The sequence below is a fragment of the Dromiciops gliroides genome, chromosome 6 (genome assembly GCF_019393635.1).
Source record: "Dromiciops gliroides isolate mDroGli1 chromosome 6, mDroGli1.pri, whole genome shotgun sequence".
NCBI classification, from domain to species: domain Eukaryota; kingdom Metazoa; phylum Chordata; class Mammalia; order Microbiotheria; family Microbiotheriidae; genus Dromiciops; species Dromiciops gliroides.
The window spans coordinates 143,394,393-143,419,890 of NC_057866.1; positions in this window are offsets into that span (position 1 = coordinate 143,394,393).

Here is a 25,498-nt window from a genome sequence, read left to right on the forward strand (position 1 = left end):
TTGGAAAGTTCCATTGTATTTTTTTTATTCATCATTATCTGCAATTGGACAGGGAATAATGAAAGCAGAAAGCACAAATACTCTGGGATACACGCACTAGGATTATTACTATTTTACAATTGAAGAAATCAAGGCAGACTGAAATTAAATACTTTGCCCATGGTCACATAGCTAGTAACTCTCTGAGACTGTATTTGAGCCAAGGAAGCAATATCATAGCAATGACATTATTTACTCTATGCCCTCACTTCCATCAATTCATGACTGCTACCATTTGATTCAGTTACTAGAGCTCCAGATGGGTTTGGAAGAATGCTTGTGGGCAGCTTCTAATCCACAGGGCATCGGAGTTGAAAGAGAATTTAGAGATCACATACTTCAACTCCTTATCTTTTGCATAAGTTCTCTTAGTACAAGCAACATAGACAAATAGTCAAATGCCTTGATTCTCTGTCATTTCAGTATTGGTCAAGGGACTTGAGGGCGTTTAGCCTGGGAAAGAGAAAAACCTGAGTGCTGGGGAGGAGGCAGTGGGTATCATATTAGCTGATTTCAAGTATGTAAAAGGTTGTATATTGCCTAGAGGGCATTGGCCTTGGTTGAATTACAAGAGAAATCCCACACTACTGGGGTAGAAAAAAAAATGTCCTGTCCTGGTCAGTGGTTCATGGGGAGTGGGAGGGAAAGGGAAGGGAATAAGCATTTTTAAAACATCTAATGAATCAGCTAGGTGGCACAGTGAATAAAGTACTGGCCTTGGATTCAGAAGGACCTGAGTTCAAATCTGGTCTCAGACACTTGACACTTACTAGCTGTGTGACCCTGGGCAAGTCACTTAACTCTTATTGCCCTTTCAAGACAAACAAAAAAAATAAAAATAAAACAAAAAAAACACCTACTATGTGTCAGGCATTGTTTCATGTACTTTACAAATCTTATCTCATCTGATATTCACAAATATTCTAAAAGGGAGGTGCTACTATCATTCCTATTTTACGGTTGAGGAAACAGGTAAACTCACATCTTGGGTCACATTGCTAATAAATTGGTTTGGAACTCAAGTCTTCCTGACTCCAGGATCAGTGTTCTATGTACTTCTCTACCAGCTACTTCTGGTTCAATCTCTGCTGGCAAGCAGTTTAGTCCATAGCCATCATTTTCCTTGGTGAGGGCAGGAAATCCTGCTCCACTCTGGTACAGCAGCCTACAATACTAATCATAGCTTTGATAAGCTCTCATGGACCTAAGCAACTAGAGGAATGGTATAATGGAGGCCCTGCCTTTGGAACACAAGACTGCTCAGCCAAGTGCTTACATGAGCTTCCTGGATCACAGAGTTATACTGACCAGAAAAGCAGCCTGGCTTCCTGATTGAATAGTCCCTGTTCTGGGCAACATTTTATTATGTAAATTATGTGTTGGGGTGTGATGGTGTCAGAATGCCTATTGCAAGGGAGCACATAGGTAGGAGGTGGAGCTTTTCAGTGAGGCTCCCTGTCCTTCCTCTACAGAGGTATGGCTGCTAGGATTTAGTCACAGTTCTAATCAGTTGTTCATGAACTAAAGGTCCTGCAACCTATTATACATCTGGTTGGTTCAGTTGGATTCTGTTAGGAAGGAGTGACTCCAGGAGTAAATGCAAAGAGGCACCATTGGTGGAATATTGATTATCAACAACAGCAGATAGTGGGTAGGTTCCAGTGGTTCCAGAAGCAGGTAGTGCAACAATAGCAAAAATTAAATGAAAACAAGCCAAGGGAGAAAGATAGAGCCCAGAGGAGTCCTGTACAAGGGGTTAAGTGATCTCTTAGGAACAGAGGGAAAAAATCTCTGGACATCAACTGAGAACAGAACCAACAAATCAGTCTACAGACTGTCAGTGACTGCTCTGTTAGTTGGGAATTTGAACAATGTTTGTCCAGGGTTTTTCATATCCTTCCCTCTGACCATACTGGTGTAAATGAGGCAACCCCCCCTCCACCCTTAGTTTCTAAGTTCTTTCTTAAACTCCAGGAAATAATGGGACATTCTTCCATGAATATGTGACAGATGTTCCAGATGCAAGGTAAATGAAGGGGTCACCCAGTGTTCCAACTTTGAGCCACTCTGACAGTGATGTCTTTATAATAAGTATGGTGACCTATCAGAGCACAGTCAAAGGAGGGCAAGGCAATGGGGATTGCAACAAGTCAGGTAGTAGTTTCCACAGCAAATTATAACTCATAAATCACGGTTATAAGATGAATCACTAATGATAAAATGGAGTTTAGAGAGTAACAAATGATTGCATATAAAAACAAATTTTCACTATGACCTGACATTTAGAAAAAATGTGACTTGCTATGTTCAACCAGTGACATAAGAAGCAATGAATGAAAGTGGATAACTCTCCATTTTCTATCAACAACTCTGAGTGGTTTTACTCTAGTGACCATCATGCTTTCCCCAAGATAAGTTAAAAATCTAATCACCATGCAGACTGACTCAATTTTTGAGGTGTGCTCCATACCTACTCAACTCCTTTAGATGCCTCTCCACCTTGATGGGAATTTTGGAGTGTGAAGCAGTAAAATCTTGTCAATGCCATCCTCTATAGATAGTTTGGAACTTTCAGAACTTTCCAAAAAGTTTCCATTTTCCATTAGCAGCTCAGTTTGTCTTTTACTCCACAAAACATCATACCCCTGTCAATGTGTGCCATGACCCATCGTTTTCCCTATTACATTGTATGCTTCTTGAGGGTAGGAACAAGCTTGAGCACCTGGCCCATATCAAGTACTTAATACATATTTATCAAATTGAATTGGAAGATGCAAAGAACACCACCAAAGTACTTACCAGCTTTAACATTCACAGAATGTTAAGCTAATCAGCACTTTCAATGTGAGGGAGAGGAAATATGTTTATTGATTATATGAAAGGTTCTCTAGGCTAGAAGAACTCTTTCCCTTTCAGAAAACTAGTTTCAAGTTCATCCTATGACATACTAACTGTGCAACCTGGGAAAATCATTTAAATTCCCTGGGCCTCAGTTTGTTCATTTGTAATTATGCCATCTTTTCTAGGGTGCTTTAAGTTGTAGTAAGAGATTCATATATATTATGTCATTTTTTCCTCACAACTGTGGGGAAAAGATTTCATCATTTAAACCAGAAAGATATTAAAATCACTTGCCCATGGAATTACAACTTGTAAATGGTTAAGGTAGGATTGGAATGCAGCTCTTCCTGATACCATCATCCATGGTTGTTCTTTTTATGAAGATAAAGATTTTTATTTACATTTTTGAGTTCTAAATTTTATCCCTTCTTCCCTCCTTCTTATCCCTCTCTGAGTGAGTAAGCAATCAGATATAGGTTATACATGTGTAATTATGTGAAATATTACCATATTAGTCATTTTGTATAAGAAAATGAGTTAAACAATGGAAGTGAAAAATAGCAAGTTTCAGTCTGTTTTCAATCAATATCAGTTCTTTCTTTAGAGGTGTATAACATGCTTCATCATCAGTCCTTTGGGATTGTCTTGGACTAATGATAAAGGATTTTATTACTGAGAATATTTAAGACATTCACAGTTCTTCATCAAACAATATTGCTATTACTGTATACAACATTCTATCGGTTCTGCTCACTTCACTGTATATCAGTTCATACAAGTCTTTCCAGGTCTTTCTGAAATTATCCTGCTTGTCCTTTCTTATAATACAGTAATATTCCATCAGCCTCATATACCACAACTTTTTTAGCCATTCCACAATCGATGGGAATTCTTCTGATTTCCAATATCTAGCCACCACAAAGAGAGCTGCTATAAATATTTTTGTACTAATAGCTCTCCTTTCTCTTTTGAGGGATGTATTGGGGATATAAAGCTAGCAGTAGTAGTGCTGAAACAAAGGGTATGCACAGTTCTGTAGCCCTTTGGGCACAGTTCCAAATTGCTCTGCAGAATGGTTGGATCTCATAGTGTCTCTTATCTGCCTGTAAAATAGTGAGGAGCAGACATCATCTCTAAGGTTACGTTTAACAATAAATTCTAATGTCCTAGACCTGGTTCTTTCACTTAGCAGATAGGTGACTTCAAGCCAGTCACTTAACTTCTCTTTACCTTAGTTTCCTGTTGGGAAAATGAGGAAAAGAATCCTAACCCCACTTATGTCATAGTTTTTATATTCCTTTTTTCTTTTTTTCAATATCAATCAAAGAAAATGAGTGAGTTCTTTGAAAACTATAAAATGCTATGCAAATGTAAAGTATTATTACTATTATTAATGCCGTTTCCCCTAACATATGACCTCATTTCAAGCTTGCCAGAAAGATAATTAGACAAATTGGGTTTTCAGAGAATAATTACTGAAGTGAAAATTGCCAGAGATGAACTAGATGTCGGACCAGCAGTTGCAGTAATGGATGTTCTCGTTTACATAGTAAAACTTTTTCATTAGAATCCCCTGTTGTGAATAATTCTGAGATTTATTGGAAGAAAAAGAACGAAAATGATTTTTTTTTCTTTCTTCTTTTTTTTTTTTTTGGACAGGGCAATAAGGGTTAAGTGACTTCCCCAGGGTCACACAGCTAGTAAGTTTCAAGTGTCTGAGGCCAGATTTGAACTCAGGTCCTCCTGAATCCAGGGCCGGTGCTCTATCCACTGTGCCACCTAGCTGTCCCTTTTTAAAATTGTTTTTCTTTTTTTTCTTTTTTTTCTTTGTATGTATGTGTTCTTAAGAAACTTGAAGAAGATAACTGAAGAACCATTAAAGGCTTCCATTATATTGGGTGGACCCTATGTGGAAGACTAATGACAAGGCATGTATCACAGTCATGCAAGACATTAAGCCTTACAGATGTTACTTTCTGTACCAGTAAAGGGAGTGCATCTGTTATAGTGGTCATGAATCCATTGAACTTTCCAAATAGACATTAACATTTAATTTTTAAATTATTTTACAGTTTGTATTTTGATGAGTGTGAAAAACTTTGGTAAATGTGAATTCTAAAATCAGAAAGTATAAATTAAAATTTCTATTGTCTCATATGAATTTGACATAAACAATCAGGAAATGACTATGTATCTGTTTTATAAATGTTATTAAGCTTTATATGATATGTGGAAGGAATCACAGGTACATAGTAAAATACTCACCACAACAAAATTAATGTATTTAAACATGTTGTGATGTTTGAAAGTGTATGGTGATTCTTTAATAAATCTTCCTAAAGATATCAGCTGGTTAAGTAGAAAAAAATGTAAACTCAGTGTAGAAAGGTATCCTGGAACCCCCATGCCTACAGATGAACACTCTTATGAATATTCTTACATGTAGTCTTTTAGGTTTTGCATTACGACCTCCAGGGAAGGAGTGTCTATTACTTTTCAAGGTTATTTGAAGACCACAGCCATGAAGTACTCTCTGGTAATTTTTATAGGAAGGAAAGAAGGAAGGAAGGAAGGGAGGGAAGGAAAGAGAGAGGAAGGAAGGAAGTGAGAGACAGAAAGGAAGGAAGAAGGGAGGGAAGGAAGGAAGGAGGAAGAAAAGAAAGGAAGGAAGGAAGGAAGAAAGAAAAAGAAAGAAAGAAAAAAAGACAAGTTAGAGGCAACATTATATGGAAATATGCTATAATACTAAATTCATATATCAAGATGATAACAAAAATCATGTTAATTGAAGAGAGCCAGAGTGGTAGATACCATTTTTCTTTTATTTATTTTTTTTTGTTTTATTTGTTTTTTTGTAGGACAATGGGAGTTAAGTGACTTGCCCAGGGTCACACAGCTAGTGTCGTGTCTGAGGCCGGATTTGAACTCAGGTACTGCTGAATCCAGGGCCAGTGCTTTATCCACTGTGCCACCTAGCTGCCAGATACCATTTTTCTTTTATATTGAGACAGAGGCAGAACAATAAAAGCTTTCAATCCTTTCCTTAAACAGATAAGGCCTAAATATGATCACAATACAGATTTAAAGCTACTGTGTCTATGTTGTCTAAACATGAAGTATGTCTGAATATCTGGAACTTCTTTTAAATAGTCATGGGAGGTATTTGGAGTAATCCCTTTCCAATTGAGAGAGGGATGCTAGGAATATCTGTATGACAATGATGACAGTGAAAGAAAATTAAAATTATTTGAGGTGCTGTGGGAAGGAAGTTATCCTAATCTACAGTTGGTAAAGCTATAAATTCATACAACCATTTTGAAAAGCATTATGGAATAATGCCTAAAAAGTTGCTAAACTGCATACACTTTGATCAAACAATAACACTACTAGATACCCCAAAGAGGTCAAAGACAAAGGAAAAGGAACCATAAGTACAAATATGTTTATGATAGCAGGTTCTTTTTTTAGCAGTAAAAAACTGAAATCTAAGGAGGTATGTATCAGTTGGAGAATGGCTGAACAACTTATAGTTTGTGAATGAAATGGAATATTATTACAATGTAAGGAATGGTAAAGCTAGGTGGTACAGGGAATAATATAATGCTGGCACTAGAGTCATGAGGACGTGAGTTCTAATTTGACTTCAGATAACTAATAGCTCTGTGACCCTGGGCAAGTCATATGACCTCTCTGAACCTCAGTTTCTTCATCTGTAAAAGGGAGATAATTAAACTTGTACTCTATTTCATGGGAGACAACTTGATGTAATAGATAGACAGCTGGCCTAAGAATTAGGAAATTAGGAAGACCTGGGTTCACATCCTACCTGTGATATATCCTGGGTCCTGTGTGACCTTGGGAAAGTCTCTAAACTTTTCAACATTTAAAATGCTATATTAAAGTTGAGAGGGTTTTGGGTTTTTTTTTGTGAATTACCATTTTATGTTAGGGATACATGAGTACTTGATCAATTGGTTTTTTAATAAACTATTAGGAGTTATAAGATGATGCTTTTTTTTCTTTATTCCTTTGTTCCTTCCTTCCCCATTTATTCATCCATCCATCCATCCATCCATTTGTTTGTTTGTTTGTTTATTTATTTATTTGCTTATTCCCTCATTTATTTATTTGTTTGTTGTTTGTTTGTTTTATCAGAAGATTGGTCATAAGTTGTTGATTTTTTCCCGTACTGTAAAGATTCATATAGACTATCTAAATTATAAGAGGTCATAATTGACATCTGGGAGAGTGTACTAATCCTAAGGATTCTTAGATACCCATAGATTTGTTCTCTTTTTAAAAAAAATGCATTTAATTGATTACTTTTGTTTTTGAATCACAGTCATTTCTGGAAATACCTGAGTTCTTCATCTCCATATTGAACCTTCTCTTATAACAAAGAAAAGCAATTTAGCAAAAGTATTTACTGGACAGTGGCCATCGCTGAAAATATCTAAAATATACTAGTAGTCTTCCTAGTAGTCCCCTTCCTCTCTACCTTTAGGACAAAGGTATTTTTTTACTATCTAATCTCTGGGACCAATATTAGTTTCTCAGAGTTTAGCAGGAAGCCATCAAAATAAATAAATAAATAAATATCATTTAAAATGTGCATTTTTAAGAAGTGGGGTCTCTTCCTGGAAATTTAGATGTTAAATAGGTGTTAAATGTGTTTGAGAATCATATTGAGATAACAATTTTCAATGCTTTTCCCAGCAAGGCAAGCTGGCCGAAAATAATGCACTTAAGCTCATGGCTTTGTGGGTCATTGACCCAGACCTTTTGTCTTTGTAGAGGGACAAATGTGTATACTGAACAAGTTTTTTCCCCTTTTGATCGAGCTGTACTAGACTTAAGGAAATGGAGCTGTGCATCACCTTTATGCACAATACTTGACCTTGAAAGGTCCAATGAATTTGTCTCCAAATAAAGAAGGGAAAAGTCACTAGCCTTCCCATTTATACTTACCTTGAATAATGTATAAAAGGAAATATGTGTGAGTATGTCTGAAACCTAAAAAAAAAAAGTCACTATTATGATGAAACTGACTGTGGCCTTTTATAGCTTTCTTATCTTTTATGACTGCTTGGTTCCCTGCAGTGTATCTGCAAAATGCAGAAGAAGTTCACAGCAGATGATTATACTAAGGTACCAAAGCCAGTGGAGTGTGAGATAATCTTTTGAGCTGAGAATTAGTGTCTCAGGCAACCAAGCGAAAAACCAAAGGGGAGTTATTCCTTCAGTAACGTTTAACATCTAAGACACACCTAAAGTGATAGCTCTTTCTTACTGCTTGAATCAATACTTTTGACCATCTGGTTACATGTTAATAAAGGTGATTTCTTTCCCCCTGTCATTGACATACTTCTTTAGCCAATACAATGCAAATTCGCAGGCAAAACTTTTTTTTTTTTTTATCATAACAGTGCTGAAAGCTCATTGGAAGTTTTAGCTGATGATTAGCCAAATGAGATCATCTATTCCTGAAACCTAGGAAGTAAATATGAAGGAGACATTCCAGATTCTAAGGATTGAAGTTCAGTTGATATCTTCCTCTATTCCCCTACCGTCTTTTCTTACATAATCCACTGAGGTGTCTTTATGGAAATAGACACACACTCCACATTGGATACAGCCCCTTTGGAGTGTGGAAAAGTATTTCAAAGAATCAACTAAAGACTAACTATCCATAAGATTTTTAACTCCTGTCCACATGGGACAACTTCTTAGTTTTGTTGAACACTGGGCTATTGTGGTCATCGGCTTCTATATTTTGATCATCTCGTCTGTTTCAACTAATCCAACTTTCTATGTTTTTTTTTAAGCAGCAGTACTTAATTTTACTAGTTATTGGTTTGAAATTCACAAAAAAAAACCAAGTATCTATTAAGTGCCTGCTTAGGCAAGGCACTCTGCTAAGAATTGGAGATATACAGACAAAACTGAAAATATCCCTTCCCTCAAAGGTTTTACATTGTATAAAAGGGAGACAACATGAACATGTCTGCATAGTATAAAATATAAACACAATAATAAGAAAGGAAATAAGATGTGGAAATTAGTCATTGGAAACTAAGAAAGAAAAAAGTTTCTTGTGGGAAATGGTATTTGAGTTGAACCTTGAAGCAAAGTAGGCATTTCAAGAGATGGTGGGGGGAGAGAATTCTAGGCAGTGAAAATAACTTCTGCAAAGTCATAGTTGTGGGAGATGGAATGCTATATATGGGGAATAGCAAGCAGACTAATTTGTCTGGAATATTGAGTACTTGAGGGTAATTATATATAATCAACTAGGAATTACAGGCTGGAGACAGTGTAAGGGGCTTTTGATGCTCAGATGATGAATTTTTATATTATCTTAAGGGCACTAATTCCTGCTGAAACTTGTTGAAAAGCAAAGTAATATGGTTATACCTGGGGATTAGGAAAGTTTGGGATCTGTTTGGATTGCATAGGGGTAAAGGTTGGAGGAAGAGAGATCAATTAAGAACTGCCTGTGTCAATCAAGAAGATAAGTTATAAAGATCTAAACTATCACTGAAGCTATTCGAGAGGACAGAAGGGAATGGATGGGAGAGATACTGTATTACGGAGGTATAATTGACAAGTCATGGCAATTGACTGTGGGCATGTGACAATGAAGAGTTAAGGATGGAACTTAGGTGGCAATCCTAGGTGAATTTAAGAACTGCAATGCTCTATATAAATATATATTTAGCATAATTTGAGTTCTGGGATCAATCCTGAGTGTATCTTAATGATTAATCTTTAGATATTTTATGAATTTGTTACTTTTAGATATATTTCCCTTGGGTATTGTTATAAATAGAATGGCTGATATTTGAAGTCACCTGATATTTGATATTTGAGTCACCTGAGTGACTCAGTGCTAGGCCTGGAGAAAGGAACATGAGTTCAAATCTGGCCTCATAATCACTATCTGTGTGTCACTGTCCCTTAACCTCTGTAAGCCTTAATCTACTACAGAAGGAAATGGTAAACCACATCAGTATCTTTGCCAAGAAAACTCCCCAGTGGGGTCACAAAGAATTGAACATGACTGAACAAAACCATTATTTTAGAATCTTTCTCCTTTGATGAAATTTTTATTTGTTTCATTGTTTTCCCCATTAAATTTCTACACATTGTGCTTGAGAATCAAAAACCATATATGATATAAAATATAGAATACTATATTACATATATGTGTAAAAATGTATATATCTATATATTTAAATAATCTATGTATTCATAACACATACACATATTTGTGCATATATGTGAATATATGTATACATGTATATATCAAACCCTTCCTATACTACTACCCTATACACCATATCCCAAAGGTGCATTATGTTGGAAAAATCATATATTTTGGTATTATACTGTATAGTAGCATAGGAAGTGTTTGCTGTGTGTGTACATTGTTTATATGTGTGCATATGTATATGTATGCATGCATGCACACATGTCACATGCATACACACACACATACACATACACATACACATATACATATACATATACATATACATATACATATACATATACATATACATATACATATACATATACATATACATATACATATACATATACATATACACAACTTTCTTTTTGTTGATGGGGATTGAAAAAATGTCCTGAATACTTTGCCAATGTTTACTAGGGTTTACTTTCATGTTAACAATTATGTCCTCAATATAAAAAGAGCCTCCAACATTTTGTGGGTTCAATGTTGATAAATATGAACCTTTATTGAAAATAAATCCCTCTTATTTTCTTCTCAATATCAACAACCAATCATTTTCTCCTGTGTTTGCTTCAGGTTAGGATGACAGAGAATTCTGGTACTTCTGTCCTCACTGGAGAATCTCTCTAAATCACCACAGCTCCGGAAAACTGTAGATTCCTCTTCAAAGATGGAGTTAAAATGAAATTGGTTTCATTAATGAAAGGATTGAATCATAAAAAGGAAAGGAAAGAAGGAATAAAAAGTCTCAGGCTATAGCCATGTAGTACTTAAGGGTGAGTGATTTTCACACCCATGTAAACTACTGAATCAGTTTTCTCTGCTTAATATTGCAAGAATTTGCCACAATTAAACCGAATGTGAGTGGTGTTAATAACAGGTCATGTTTCAAATAGCCTAATTTAGATGACCCAGGATTTAAATTACCCATGTCACAGAATATGAATTCCTTCCATTTTATTTTATTATCCTATATTATTCTAAGTTTCCTTCAATATTTTTTATTCAAAATGTATAATACAAGAAGTATTTCTTTTTCCACACTTGGTAATTATAGGAAAGTTACCTTATTTCCTGAAGAATGATTTCTTTTTCCTTCAAGTCTTTTCTCTACAAACTGCCTTGCAAACATCCTGACATTACTCATTGCATTCTGCTGCCTTTGCAAATATGCCTGTACTTTTCAAACACTCAGTGGCATTTTCACAACAGGAATTGACATTAAATGCAGTTTCCAGCATTAAAGCATCAAGCCAAGAATGATTAGAGATGTTAGGAAGCAGTAAAACACCTGCCATTCCAAACTGTCTTTGGATAATACAAAGAGAACGTGTTTTGTGGGGGTAACTGACCCATTAATTACGTGCTAGAGAATGCAAGTACAATCCCTGCTGCTTCCTGAATTGAGTTCTCAATGCTGATTGGTCTTGCCAGTTCTGCCAACCGATAATAAGAAATGATTTAAGGAGATTTGAAAAGAAATCCTTTCCTGAGTTTGATCCTTCACTTCAGTGTGTACAAGTAATATATAATGGCAGCAAATTCTTTCCTTCTTACTCTAAGAATTATACAAGTAACCTTTTAAAGTATCTGTTTTCCCTTAAATTCTGAGCCAGATTGTAGATATCTTCCTAACTGTATTAACTCTTTCAAGGTAACTGATATGGTATTCAGTGAATCACTGCTCCAATTTTAGCCTTGAAAAGTTAAAGTACCTTCCATTGGTAACTAACAACTTATAAGCAGTTGTACACACATCTCACACTACTACCACTACCTTGCCTGCCTTTACACAATATACTATATCCATGCAAATTGATGTTTAGTCATTTTACTCATGGCCAAATCTTCGTGACCCTCTTTGGGGTTTTCTTGGCAAAGATACTAGAGTCCAACTCATTTTGCAAATGAGGAAATTGAGGTAAAGTGTTTAGTGATTTTTTCCAGTGTCACATAGCTAGTAAGCCAGATTTGAACTGGTTTTCCTGAGTCCAGGTCAGGCACTCTATCCATTGTACCACCTAACTACCTATTCATGAAAAATAAAATGGGGCAATACAATTTGGATCTAATGAAATAAGGTTAAGCCTGTAAGAAGACATAGTGTTGTTGTTGTTGATGATGATGATGGTCATTTATTCTCAAAGAGGACCTAAACATTTGGGAGATGATGTCATGGTTCACAGTGAATGGGATTTAAGTGAGGAAAGCCTGTGCAAAGTCACCAGCCTCACTCCTCTGGAGCCATCTGGGTCCAGTGGTAAGATATATATCAGGAAGATTGAAGATGGCCCAGATGCAGTGGGAGACCTTGGCATTTTAAGCTAAGGAATCAGTGGATAGGGTGCTGGGCTTGGAATCAGGAAAACTCCTATTCATGATTTCAAATCTCCCCTCAGACACTTAATAGTTGTGTGATCCTGGGCATGTCACTTAACCTTGTTGGCCTCAGTTCCTTATCTATAAAATGAGCTTGAGGATGAAATGGAAAAACACTCCAGTATGTTTGACAAGAAAACCCAAATGGGGTCATGAAGAATTCAAAATGTTTTAACAAGGAGAAGACCAACAAGCTGATGTAAGAGAATATTAATGTTAATGTAAGAGAAAAGATTACTTGAAAAGTTGGGAAATGGACAGGTTGTAAAGTGTTTTAAAAACTACTCAAATTATTATATATTTTCATTTGGAGGCAATTGGGAGTCACTGGAGTTTACTGAGTAAGTTCAGGTGGGAGAGTGATATAGTCAAACCTGTATTCTGGCAAAATTATTTTATCAGAAGAGTGGAGGATGGAGTAAAGTGGGGAAAGAGTTGAGATGGAAAGAATAACCAGAAGATTAATTAATTAACTAATTAATAATCCAGACATAAGATTATAAACCAAGACACTGGGAAGGTACTAAGTGTAAGAGATATATGAAGATATATGAAGCAACAAGATTTGAAAACACACTCAGCATGCAGGGTTAGTGAGAAATTGAGGATGAGACCTAGCTGAAACTGAATGGCTAGAGAAACAGTGTTTCCCTCAACAGGTATATTCTAAAGAGGGTGGAGTTGGGGGGGCGGAAAGAGCCTTAAATATAATGAGTTTTGTTTTGGCCGTGTTGAATTCAAGATTTCTATAGGGCATCTAGTTCATGATGTTCAAATGTTGCAGTTGATGATGTCCACAATCTCAATACCTCTTGTCTGAACTATTGCAACTATCCTATCCTCCCAAATTAAATAATATCTGCTACATGATAGTCACTTAATAAATGTTTATTGTTTGTTTGATGAAATCCTTGCCTCTAATCTCTCTTTTTTCTAATCCATCTTTATTCAATTAGGCCACATTCATATTTCCCTCTAAATTCTTACTCCTTTCTTCTTTTTTATGTATCCTCTCATTTTGTAATAAAACACATTGATTTTTCTGTAGGCAAGGTCTTGAGAAATTTAGTCCTTTATGTTTCAGGCCTACTTCTTTACCATAATTTCTATTTAATTGCTGCTTTCACCCTTGCCTTCTCATGTGAAGCTAGAAAAAATTTTCTTATTAGTCATTTGTTGTTATTGCTGTTGTTGTCATCCTTGGTTGCTATATATATTTTTACTCTTATTTCTGTTTTCTGGGGTGTTTGAGAAGCAAGGAAGATTTTAAAGTCTGATCTTTCTAGAAATACTGTGAACACCTTTTTATTATTGAATTATTTTTTTTTCATTTGTACTTAGGCTTGCATTTGCAGGGCAGAAAAGCTAGAGCTCCATCTTGAGCTCCAGTACTCTTTTGAACATAATATCCCATTCCCTCTTGTCTTCTCTCATAAGCATAGAAGAGCCTTGTGATATTTGAATTTCCTTTCTTTGATATTTGAAGATCTTTCTCCTAATCACTTTAAGAATTAGTTGTTTCTCAATGGAATTGTCAAATTTCACTACTATATGTCTTACAATTTGCAATTTACCTTTTGTTTGTTTGTTTTCCACAATCAATCTATAGATTCTTTTGATTGGAGGGGTTTTTGTTGTTGTTGCTGTTGTTTGCTTTGTTTTGTTTTTTTGTTCAGAATTTCTGACACTTCTTATTTCTTGTGTCACGGGATTCAAGCTTTTGTGGTTGTTTATTTGATTTTTACTTGGCATTTTCTTCTGGGATACTTATAATTGTTAAGTTATATCTAGGTATCCTGTGTCAGAGATCAATATGCTTTGCATGTATATTGATCATGATTTTTTAAACTGTTATTGATTTTTGCCACCCTTTTCCCTGATTGTCCTTTTGTCCTATGTATCTCTATTCGCAGTTATCCTTTCTTTTGTTTCTTTTGTGACATGACACTATTGACTCAAATTTTTTCTATTCTGCCAATTATTTTATTTTTCCCCTCTTTTAAATTACTCATGATCATATGCTCTGATTCCATCTTCTCTTTAAAATATTCAGGTTCCTATACCTCATCAGATTTTGAATCTTTTTTTATGTGTCATGTAACATTTATTCATAGATCACCAGTCACTTTTATTTGATCTGGCGGCCATATTTTCTTCTGCTATTAATGTCTTCCCTCTTGCCTTAATACTTATACTAAGGAGATTTAATTTCCTTCCTCCTGAGATCTCTGTTATTTCCAGTCTTTTTTTCCCCTTATTTTTTCCTTATTGCTCACTTTCTGAGTCCCTCTCCTCTGATGGTATTTTCTTTGAGGACTTGATTACAGTGTTGCTTAACATCCTCCAGTGCTGGGCAATTCACAGTTCATCAGCCTCAATATTTGTCCAAAGTGATTTATTGGAGGACAGAAATTAACGCAGATGGATGATGAGCTCTTTCACTCAAGCTTAGTGGAATGCCACACAACCACACACCTGTATCCTGCCCTTTTCCCCTCTGTTCCTCAGCTCTCTCTCCCTGTAGGTTAGAATACTGCTACATTGACAAAAAATACTTGTTCTTCTCCTGTTTCCTCTCTTCTTCCACTCAGGCCAAGTGCTGTTGCAATGCAGCTACTCTATTACTGATACTATTGCAGTTGAATCAAGTGTCTGATATTTGGAGTTTGGCTCTCCAAGGCACTGTGAGGAAGATAGGGTAATGTTAGGATGTCCTGTGGAGTTCTGTTGTAATAGTGTGGGTGAGATTGTGAAATCCTGTTGCTGGGAGTGTGGTGGGCATTGAGAGAAGAGGTGCTAGGTGAGCCCATATTAGGGATAAGGGATTATTTTCCTTCTCTGTTGTTAGTTCATTGAATTTTTACCTCATTGGGGCTCCTTGCATCCTAGACGATGGAGATAGCTTTAACTCTGCAATAAAATTTCTATTTTGGAGAGGGTTGGGAGGTCATGAGAAGTAGTCTAGTCTTCCATCTTGTTGAAAGATTTGTGTAAGAATCTGCTACATTGTCTACTCTTTGAGGGCAATCACTGTTTTGTTTTTACCTTCATCGTTCTGCTTCCTAGCATAATGCCCTTCATGTAATAATGAATATTTGACTAATTAAGTTAAATTAAATACACCAGGTTGTATATCCCACTCTTTATAGCATAATATGAAATGGCACCTTGTTTTCCTCGATGTTTTGAATTTTCCTAAAATTGTGATCAATAAGATTATATGCATGATTCAAAAAAATGAAGTATGTATCCTCTTTTTCCAATTTGTTCTAGAAGAATTGAATAAAGTTCTAGGTGTTGTTTTTTTTTTTGTTTTTAATGCTTTCTATTTGACTCTTTAAATAAGGGCATTAGGAGTTGACTGTTTAATAGAATTATTTGGCAAGCAAGTTCAGTGCTGGGTTTCAGCTGCTATAGTATTATGTTCCCAATCCTCAGGACTAACAAAATGGGAAAAATCGGATATGGAATGAAGGTTAATGATTAGGTATTTCTGGGACATAGATAAATAAAGAAATGTGAGCTATTGGATTCATACAAGCACATTTGCTTTGTAAATCTCCATTTTAAAAATTCCTTTGTTTACTCCACATATTTATAAGATCTGGCTAATGCTTATTGCTGAAATCCTTAACCTCTTGTAAAAATACCCATCAAAGTAATAGACTTTCAGGGTCTTATATATAAGCAAAATCTGGCACATTTGTTGTCATGAGCAGCATCTTTTCCCATTCTCCACCCCTCTCTTTCTGTCATTATCTCAAAGGTGTCCCTTGCAATTATTCCAAGTAGGAATGTTTCTTTAAAACAAAACAAAACAAAAAAACCCAACATTTTAACAATCATTAACACTCTGGAAGCACAGCTCAATGCCCAAAGTGATATTTCCTGGATAGTTGAGCTGGAAACAGAACAAGGAAACCTTGAAGATGTGGGTACATTTCAGCTGAATTTAAAGTAAAATTTCATTTTTGTACTACTAATGTCAAGACCTGGCAAAGAGGTTTTGTGCTATGATGGAAAATTGAGTATGAAATCGGAAGTCATGGGTTTGAATCCTGCCTCTGCCTCTTGCTATTTAAATGCCCTTAAATAAATCATTTAAACTCTCTGGACATTTTTGTCATATATAAAATTAAAGTTAATCAACTTGATCATCTCTATTATTTCCTCTATTTCTTTTAAAAATCTTGAAAAAATAAAGTTATGAGCCCATGAAACAAATATTCTTAAGAACAGCAAAAACTAAAGTATGGTCTTTAGGGGGTGTTAACAGAAAACTGTCCCTCCAGGGCAGAAAAAAGAAACATAAACAGAATGAATGACAATTATAAAGACAAGCACTCAATTTTTTTTTAAATTTTCAGCAACTTGATTATATGCATTTGCATGGGGAAATCTCAAAAGGTTCACATGTGATGTGGAAGAAAAGAGCATTGAAGCAGATGGAAGGGGAGTGGGGTTGTGGATTGTATAGTTCCTGGACAGCTAGATTAGGATTGATTAACTCCCTGCTTCCTGGGTTTACAACAGAATACTCTTTTTTTTGGTGACCCAATTGCGGTTAAGTGACTTGCCCATGGTCACACAGCTAGTGTCAAGTATCTGAGGTTGGATTTGAAGTCGGGTCCTCCTGACTCCAGGGCTGGTGCTCTGTCCACTTCACCACCTAGCTGCCCCCACAAGAGAATACTCTTAATACCAATTACACAAATATAAATGTTCACACCTTGAAATCAAACAATGTGGATGTGGAGCACGAAGCCTCTGGGAATTTTTAAAGATCAGAATATCTGTGTACCTCCCAATTGGTTCAGAGATGTTGGAAAACTGAGATACCAATGATATCTCCAGAAGATTCAAGAGGAAGCTACTTGGTTTATCCTTCTATTGTACTCAAGAATGTCAGATTATTTACATAGCAGTCAGGTTAGATCTCTTTTATCATAAGGGATCTTTGATTTGTTAAGCTAGATTTTCATATAGTTCCTCTGAAAAAAGAAGGGGCTTTTACTAAATAATAATCATGGTTTTCATGGAGTTCCTCTGGAATTTTACTAAATAATCATCAGGGGACTTGGAGGACACAGAAATGATGAAATAAGAAGAGTTGTTGATGTGTGTATGTGTTGGGGGTGGATTTAATTGATCAAATTGATCTAGAGGGTCCCAAAGAATTAAAAGAGTCACTGTCTCAGTTTCCCAAGTTTTAGTAAAATGCGGATGACCACAAGGAGAACACCAGGGAGAAACAGGGAGAAGAAGAATAGTTATATATAGAAAAAAGTAAGTTTTATACTCATTATCTTAATCTCATGGGAGGTTTTGTCCTAATTTGGACTTCCTGGGGTTCTAAAATAACTGAAGATGTGGGTAAATTTTTCCCTGGAGGTGTGTTTTGGGGGTTCGCACATCATAAGATGAACCTAAGGACACATTTGGTCTTTTCTGCTCATGTCCATAAAGACATGCTTACACTTGTCAGACCCAAGGGTCACTTTGTTTATGATATCTCTTAACTTAAGGCCTGGTTTCTAGGTGTCCTGTCATCTAGAAATATGAATAACTATTAATGGTTAAAGGTCCCTGGTTAGTGCCTCTGTTATTGTGAGGGTTGGTAGGGACTGAAATCTCTTAGTTACTGTAAGAACACAAATCTTAGTTTCTCTGTTAACCCTTTAAGCACTATTGATAGCTACTATTTCGTGGTTATCAGTTAACCCTTTTAGCCTCCTCCATTAGTGTCAAATTCAACTTTGTATTTGTTGGTTGAATATTCATGATGATGTGGTAGGTTTGAATCAGAATAAAATTCTTTAAATCAGCAAAGTTTGTGTGCAGCATTCTCTCTACTCTCCACCCTTTCAGTACCACCCTCTTCTTTCATCTTATACCTAGGGTATTTCTGTCATGACTTTCTGTTCATTCATTCATTCTCTTTATGGCCCAGTCTCTTCATGCTCCCCAAAGCTTTGGACTGTCATAATTTACCATTGGTGGAATTGGAATAAGAATGCTGGATGTGGTTTAAATATGATTCTGATAGTAACTCTATGGATATGAGAGAGTCAAGAATTTCTGAGACTGTTTCCTCATTTTTAAAACCAGGGAAATAATAACCTCACAGTGTTATCTTGTGGCTCAAATGAAGAATAAGCTTAAAATGTTTGACAAATGTAGATACCACTATTATTGTCCCCACCTCTCTTCTTTTGAAGTTTAGTGGTGCTATTCCTCCTTTCGATTTAACCCTTGGACTGAAATGTCTAATATATTAATTTGTGGATGACATAGTCCCAAAATTTACACTCTTCCACCATGTGGGTTTTAATTTCAAAGTCTTTTGCTGTCTAACCAATTGCTAAAGTTGTTACTTCGAATTTAGAACAGGTAGTAGAAAAAAGCATTAGAAGAAATATTTTTGGGAAAGTAGGTTCCTCAGCATCCTCAAATTCAAATGCTGATATACTGATAGCTACCTATTACATCTACCTGTGAGGTCTATTTGAGGTAAGAAGTAATTGATAGGGGCAGCTAGGTGGCGCAGTGGATAGAGCACCGGCCCTGGAGTCAGGAGTACCTGAGTTCAAATCTGACCTCGGACACTGAACACTTACTAGCTGTGTGACGCTGGGCAAGTCACTTAACTTGCCTCACTCAAAAAAAAAAAAAGTAATTGATAAATTAGCTGATGAATTTGAACTGTTTGGTTTAGATGGCTAAGCACCATAATTAAGTGCAACAGGACATGATTTTGTTGAAGATGAAGTAGGTTGGTTGTCTCTACTAGTCATCTTTCTGCTTTGATGTAATTTGTAAGCAATAATCTGCATAATCAAACAGATAGACTATAGAGCTGATCCAATCATTTCAGGTTATTTTTTTTGGCTGATCTGATCTTTTAAGGTATCATTATGGCTGCTATACACTTTGTTCAACACAAATAAAATGGTTACCATGATATCTTTTCATCTGTATTGGCTAAATTATCAGATTTGTCACATAGTACACAAAGCTGATATTTCTTAAAGTCATTCAAGTCTGAAGACTGTCATTTTGGTAAGAACACTGGAGAGTCAGAAAATATGTAGCTTAGCTACTAACTAATGTGACCTTGGGTGCTTAAACTTGGGAAGAAGGCTATTTTATTTTTAATGTGAGAAGGTTGAACTAGAAGATTTCTAACACAACCTACAACTCTTAATACTTTAAATGATTTTGTTGTATTTGAAACATATGTTTCCTTAGTAAAAAAACAAAAACAAAAAAAAACAGAACCATTTCCTTTTGGAACTACCAGCTGGGGTCTTTGAATACTGCTAAAGAAAGTATGAGTTTCCTGGGCATATAAGGGTGGATATAGGAAAAAAACAAATAAACAAAAAATTTCCATTCTTTTAATATCTGAAAATCTACCTTTTGATACAAAGTTCACAAGTTTAGATTTTTTTCAAGATTCTTTTGAGATTGGTTATCAGCTTTATTCCTCAGGCAATAACAAAGAAATGCATTCAATTGCTTTGGGCAACTCCAAACTCTTGTTTATTATACTTCTCAACCTGCTGATTTAGACACATTTGTTTTTTATTTGCATAGTTAAATGCTGGAAATGAAAAGTTTTTTTTTTTTTAACTGACTTGGAATATGCAATCAAGTAGTTTTAGATCATTTTTTTTCTGTTAGATTTTTTTTAAGTGAGTCTTTATTCTGTAAACTACAGAGAGAACTCCCTGAAGGGCAACATTCATGACTGTCTTTTCCATTTATTTGCCCTCCCATTGAGGAGACCAAGAAGAGGGGGAAAAAATCTTCTAGGGCAATAACTTATTCTAATCCATTTCAGATAATGTTTATTTTATTTCTTTATCCACTTACTACAGTCTCAATCTATGATTCCAGCAATGTTGTGTAACCTGAATATGGAAAATCCTTCCACCAAAGCATATTAGTTCTGATGGGTTGTCCTGCACAATTAAGAATGTATGACTGTCCGAGTCAAACAGTCAGAAGCAAGACTTAAATACAGGTCTTCCTGAAACCATCTCTAATCTGCTTTAGTAGATTATTCCATACTTCCTTTCTCAAGTACCTTAATAATGATCAGATCTGGTTTTGCCTATCATGTATAGGTGTTTCATGAGACTAGATTAAATTCAAGTCAAGCTACAGAATTGAGTTTTCTTTGAATACTTCAATTGTAGATAGCTTGACTACTTGATAACTCAGGTCTCTCTGTCTCTGTCTCTCTTTTTAAAACCTTACAATTTTTCACTCTTCATTTCATTTTGCTTGTTCAGAGATTGGAAACTCAACTCCACCAATAAACTTTGCTCAGTAGCCAAAAAAATTAATTGTAATTCCTTATGAATATATGAACACATTTTTCTGGCCCAAGCTTTCAGAGCGCCTTGTGACTAGCAGGCAGTAAGAGTGATTCTGGCCAGATGAAGAGCTGTCAGCTGTCAAAAGACTTTATATGGCAGAATAAAATAAAAGATGAAAGACTGTTCAAGCTTTTGGGCACTTAAATAATGAAAGCATGCCTTCCTAGATTTTGGAGTTTATAATGAATTTTTTGCCTCCTACCCTGTAAAATAGCACATGTTATCATACCTATTTAATATGAGGAACTAAGAGACAGCTAGGTAGAACAGTGGAGAGATCAATGGACCAGACTGGTGTCAGCAAAACCTGAGTTCAACTTCAGCCTGATTCTTACTAGTCGTGTGCCCCTGTACAAGTCACTTCATCTGTAAAGTAGGGATAAAATAGCACCTACTTCCCTGGGCTGTTATGAAGATAAAATGAGATAATATTTGTAAAGCACTTAGCATAGTGCCTTAACATATTAAATGCTATATAAAGGTTAGCTTTTATTACCAGAGAGAGTGCAGGATCTGGAGTCGGGAAGACCTGAATTCAAATCCAACCTCAGACATCTACCAGCTGTGTGACCCTGGACAAGTCACTTAACCTTGTTTTCCTCAGTTTCCTCATCTGCAAAATACACTGGAGAAGGAAATGGCAAATCACTCCAGTATGTTTGTCAAAAACCAAAACAAAACAAAACACAAATACAGTCATGAAGTTAGACTCTATTAAAAGAACTCAACAACAACAGCAACAATTATAAGTATGTGAACATACATACATATATATATACTTATATATCTATCTGCATCTGCACAGATCTATGTATACCTGTGCATAAATACAGTGATAAAAAATAGACACAATGGTCCCTCTTATTTTGAAGCAAATTCGAAACTGTAAGATATTAAGGCAATATTACAAACACTGACCTCATATTTCCCATCTGACCTCAAGACATTTTGAGATTAAAATATAAAAATAAAATCTTTCATAAGTAAATATATTAATGCCCATATAAAATCCCTCCTCATGAAATCCAATTATTACCCTATTATATACAAATTAAAGAGAGTTCTGAATATTATGGAAAGTGCTAAAAATAAGATTGGAAAGACTACAATTACCTACAACAATATAACATTCATTAGATGTAACTAGGTGGTACAGTAAATAAGAGAACTTGGACTGGAGCCAGGAAGATTTGAGTTCAAATGTGAGCTCAGCTTCTTTCTAGCTGTATGATACCTAGGTAAGTTACATAACCACTCACCATCTTCCTCTATTTCCTAAATTGTAAAATGGGGATCATAATAGTACTTACCTCCCAGGGTTGTTATAAGGATCAAGTGTGATATTTGTAAATTACTTAATACAAGGTCTGGCACATAGTAGGCTCGTAATATATACTTATTTCCTTCCCTGCATCAACCCATCCTTCACAAAGCTGCTAAAATGATTTTCCTAAATCACAGTTATGACTCTTAGTTCTCCTTAACTCAATAAATTCTTGCTTGCAAGAAACAGGACCAGTTATTATTTAATTGTAAAATAATCCATGCATTAAGGCACATCTATAATATCTAGATTTGCCAAAAAGTCCCTGTAAATGATTGTGGTCTGCTATATATTTGCCAAATTTTTCTCCTTTCCAAATTGGTACCTTAATAAACATACTATGTATTAGCAGTTAGTTCCTTGTAGCTATAGAACAAAAGGAAAATGGCAGCTTCTTGCCAACTGTCTTTACTACAAAATATAAAAAACTTGTAGTCTATGGTTTAACAAAATGTAAAAACAACAGAATAACCACAATAAACCATCTCTTATTGGATCTTTGTTCCAACGTTCTCATGGACTATTAAACATACTCTAAAAATGATTCCATGGAAAGGGGAGTTAGACCACCAAACCATTCCATATGTTGTAGGCTGGTTGAATAGTCTCCAGAAGTTAACAACCAGATGTCACAATTGACCTGGCCTTGACCAGAGCTTTGTGCTTTGTAATGAAAGTCCCTATTGTGGGTTAATTCTCTACACCATCTGGTATTCTACACAGAAATTTTACTTGGAAAATAAAAAATATATATATATTTTAAACAGTGGATGTTTTGATATAACAGAAGAAAATGTGGCTAAGCTAAAACAGAAATTTAAGAACAGTTTAGTTTTAGAAATGGATTTTGATATTGAAACTAACCAAAAGTTGAAATACAGGGGATTATTCTTATGTTCAGTGAATATTGAACAGGCTTACATCAGTAACTTTAAAGACCATTTTTACAAAATATAAAAACAATTTTTTAAGTTTTAGAAAGAAGCTTTTTTAAGTCATCTGGCAGAAAGAAGAGCCAAAATAGAAGGCTCAAACCACAAGCCTCCATGAGTTACCATTTATATTGAAATCAAAGAAAGGAACATGGAAATAAGTTTATTGGCCAGCATGAAGGCAGTTTCTAAATAGACATAAAAGTTACTTGATTTTTAAAAATGGTATTTTTTTATAAAAAACATTTTGAGGGAAATATAATGGAACTATAAGAATAGAAATTGTTGGGTTACTAATTTTATTTTTAAAAAAATAGCATTTTATTTTTCCAATTCCAATTTCCAGACAATTTTTAACCTTCATTTTAACAATATTTTGAGTTCCAATTCTTTTTTCTCCTTCTCTACCTACACCCTTGCCTCCCCTCTTCCTAAAATGGTAGGCAATTTGATATGTTATACATGTGCTATCATGTAAAACATTTCCATATTAATCACAATTGTGAAAGAAGAAACAGATCAAAAGGAGAAAAAAAAAACACAAAAAATAAGTGAAAAAAATCTATGCTTTGATATCTATTGAGTCCATCAGTTCTTAATCCTGATGTGGATAACATTTTTCCTGAGTCCTTTGTACTTGTCTTGAATCATTCTGTTTCTGAGAAGAGCAGAGTCATTCATAGTTGATCATCACATAATGTTGCTGATACTGTGTGCAATGCTTTCCTGGTTGTGCTTATTTCACTTTGCATCAGTTTGTGTAAGTCTTTCCTGGTTTTTCTGAAATCTGCCTGTTCTTCATTTTTTATTGAACGATAGTATTCTGTTATATTAATATACCACAGCTTATTTAGCCATTCTCCAATTGATGGACATCCCCTAAATTTTCAATATTTTGCCACCATGAAAATAAAAATACATTTCCCATGTAGGTCCTTTTCCCTTTAACACTCAGTGCATATATGTTTAGCATTGATATCACTTAATTATCTATGGCTTTTTTACTTCAGCTGAACATAATATATTCTGCTTCAGCTCTTTATTTTAACTCTGTGTTTCCTTCTGTTTCAAGTATATCTCTTGTAAACATGGTTTGATTCTGGCTTCAAATCCATTCTGTTATCCACTTCCTTTATATGGGTGAGCTCATTCTATTCACATTCACAGTTATGATTGCTAACTGTATATTTCCCTCCATCATTTTTCTTCTATTTCTCATTTTCTTTGTTTTTTATTCCTGTCCTTCCCCAAAAGTCTGTTGTGCTTCTAACCATGCTTCGGTTAACCAACCTTCCTTTTATCATCAGTACCCCCACCATTTTTCTTATCTTTTTCCCTGTTTGGTGGGATAGATTTCTATTCTCATCTGAGTGTGCATATGTATTCTTCCCTCTTTGAACCAATTCCTATATGGATAAGATTTAATCATTGATTGTCACCTACTTATTTCTCCTTTTATTATGTAAGTTCTTCCTTTTATTTACATTTTCTCTGAAAAAAAAAATCCCCATTCTATCTCTTCCTTCTCCCAGTGCATTCCTCTTTCTTAACCCTTCATTTTTTGAAACATCAACCCAGCATAATTGATGTATACTCAAACTCTGTTTATGTAGACTTCTGAGTAAATCATGATAAAGTTTTTAGGAATTACATATATCATCTTCCCATTTGACATGTAAATAGTTTAACTTTATAGAGTCCCTTGTGATTATTCTTTCATGTCTACCATTTTTATACTACTTGAGTCTTATGTTTGAATGTCAAAATTTCTAGTCATCTCTGGTCTTTTCATCAGGAATGCTTGAAAGTCATCTATTTTCATAAAATGTCCATTTTCCCCCTTAAGCATTATGTTCAGTTTTGTTTGATGGGTTATTCTTGGTTGTAATCCTAGCTCCCTTACCTTCCAGAATATTATATTCCTTGTATCTTGAATCTAGAAGCTGCTGAACTTGTGTGATGATGATTGTGGCTCCACGGTATATAAATTGTTTATTTCTGAATGCTTACAGTATTCTCTCCTTGACATGAGAGCTCTAAAATTTGATTACAATATCCTTGGTGGTTTTCATTTTAGGATCTTTTTCAGGTAGTGTATTTTTTTCAATTTCCATTTTACCCTCTGGATCTAAGTGGTTGTAGCAGTTTTCCTTGATAATTTCTTGAAATGTGATTACTCGGCTCTTTCTTTTTTAAATCATGGTATTCAAGAACTCCAAAAATTCTTCAATTAACTCTCCTCAATCTATTTTCCAGGTCAGGTGTTTTTAAACTTTTTCTAAAATGAGATTTCACATTTTCTTCTTTTTTTTATCCTTTTTACTCTGTTTTATTAACTCTTTAT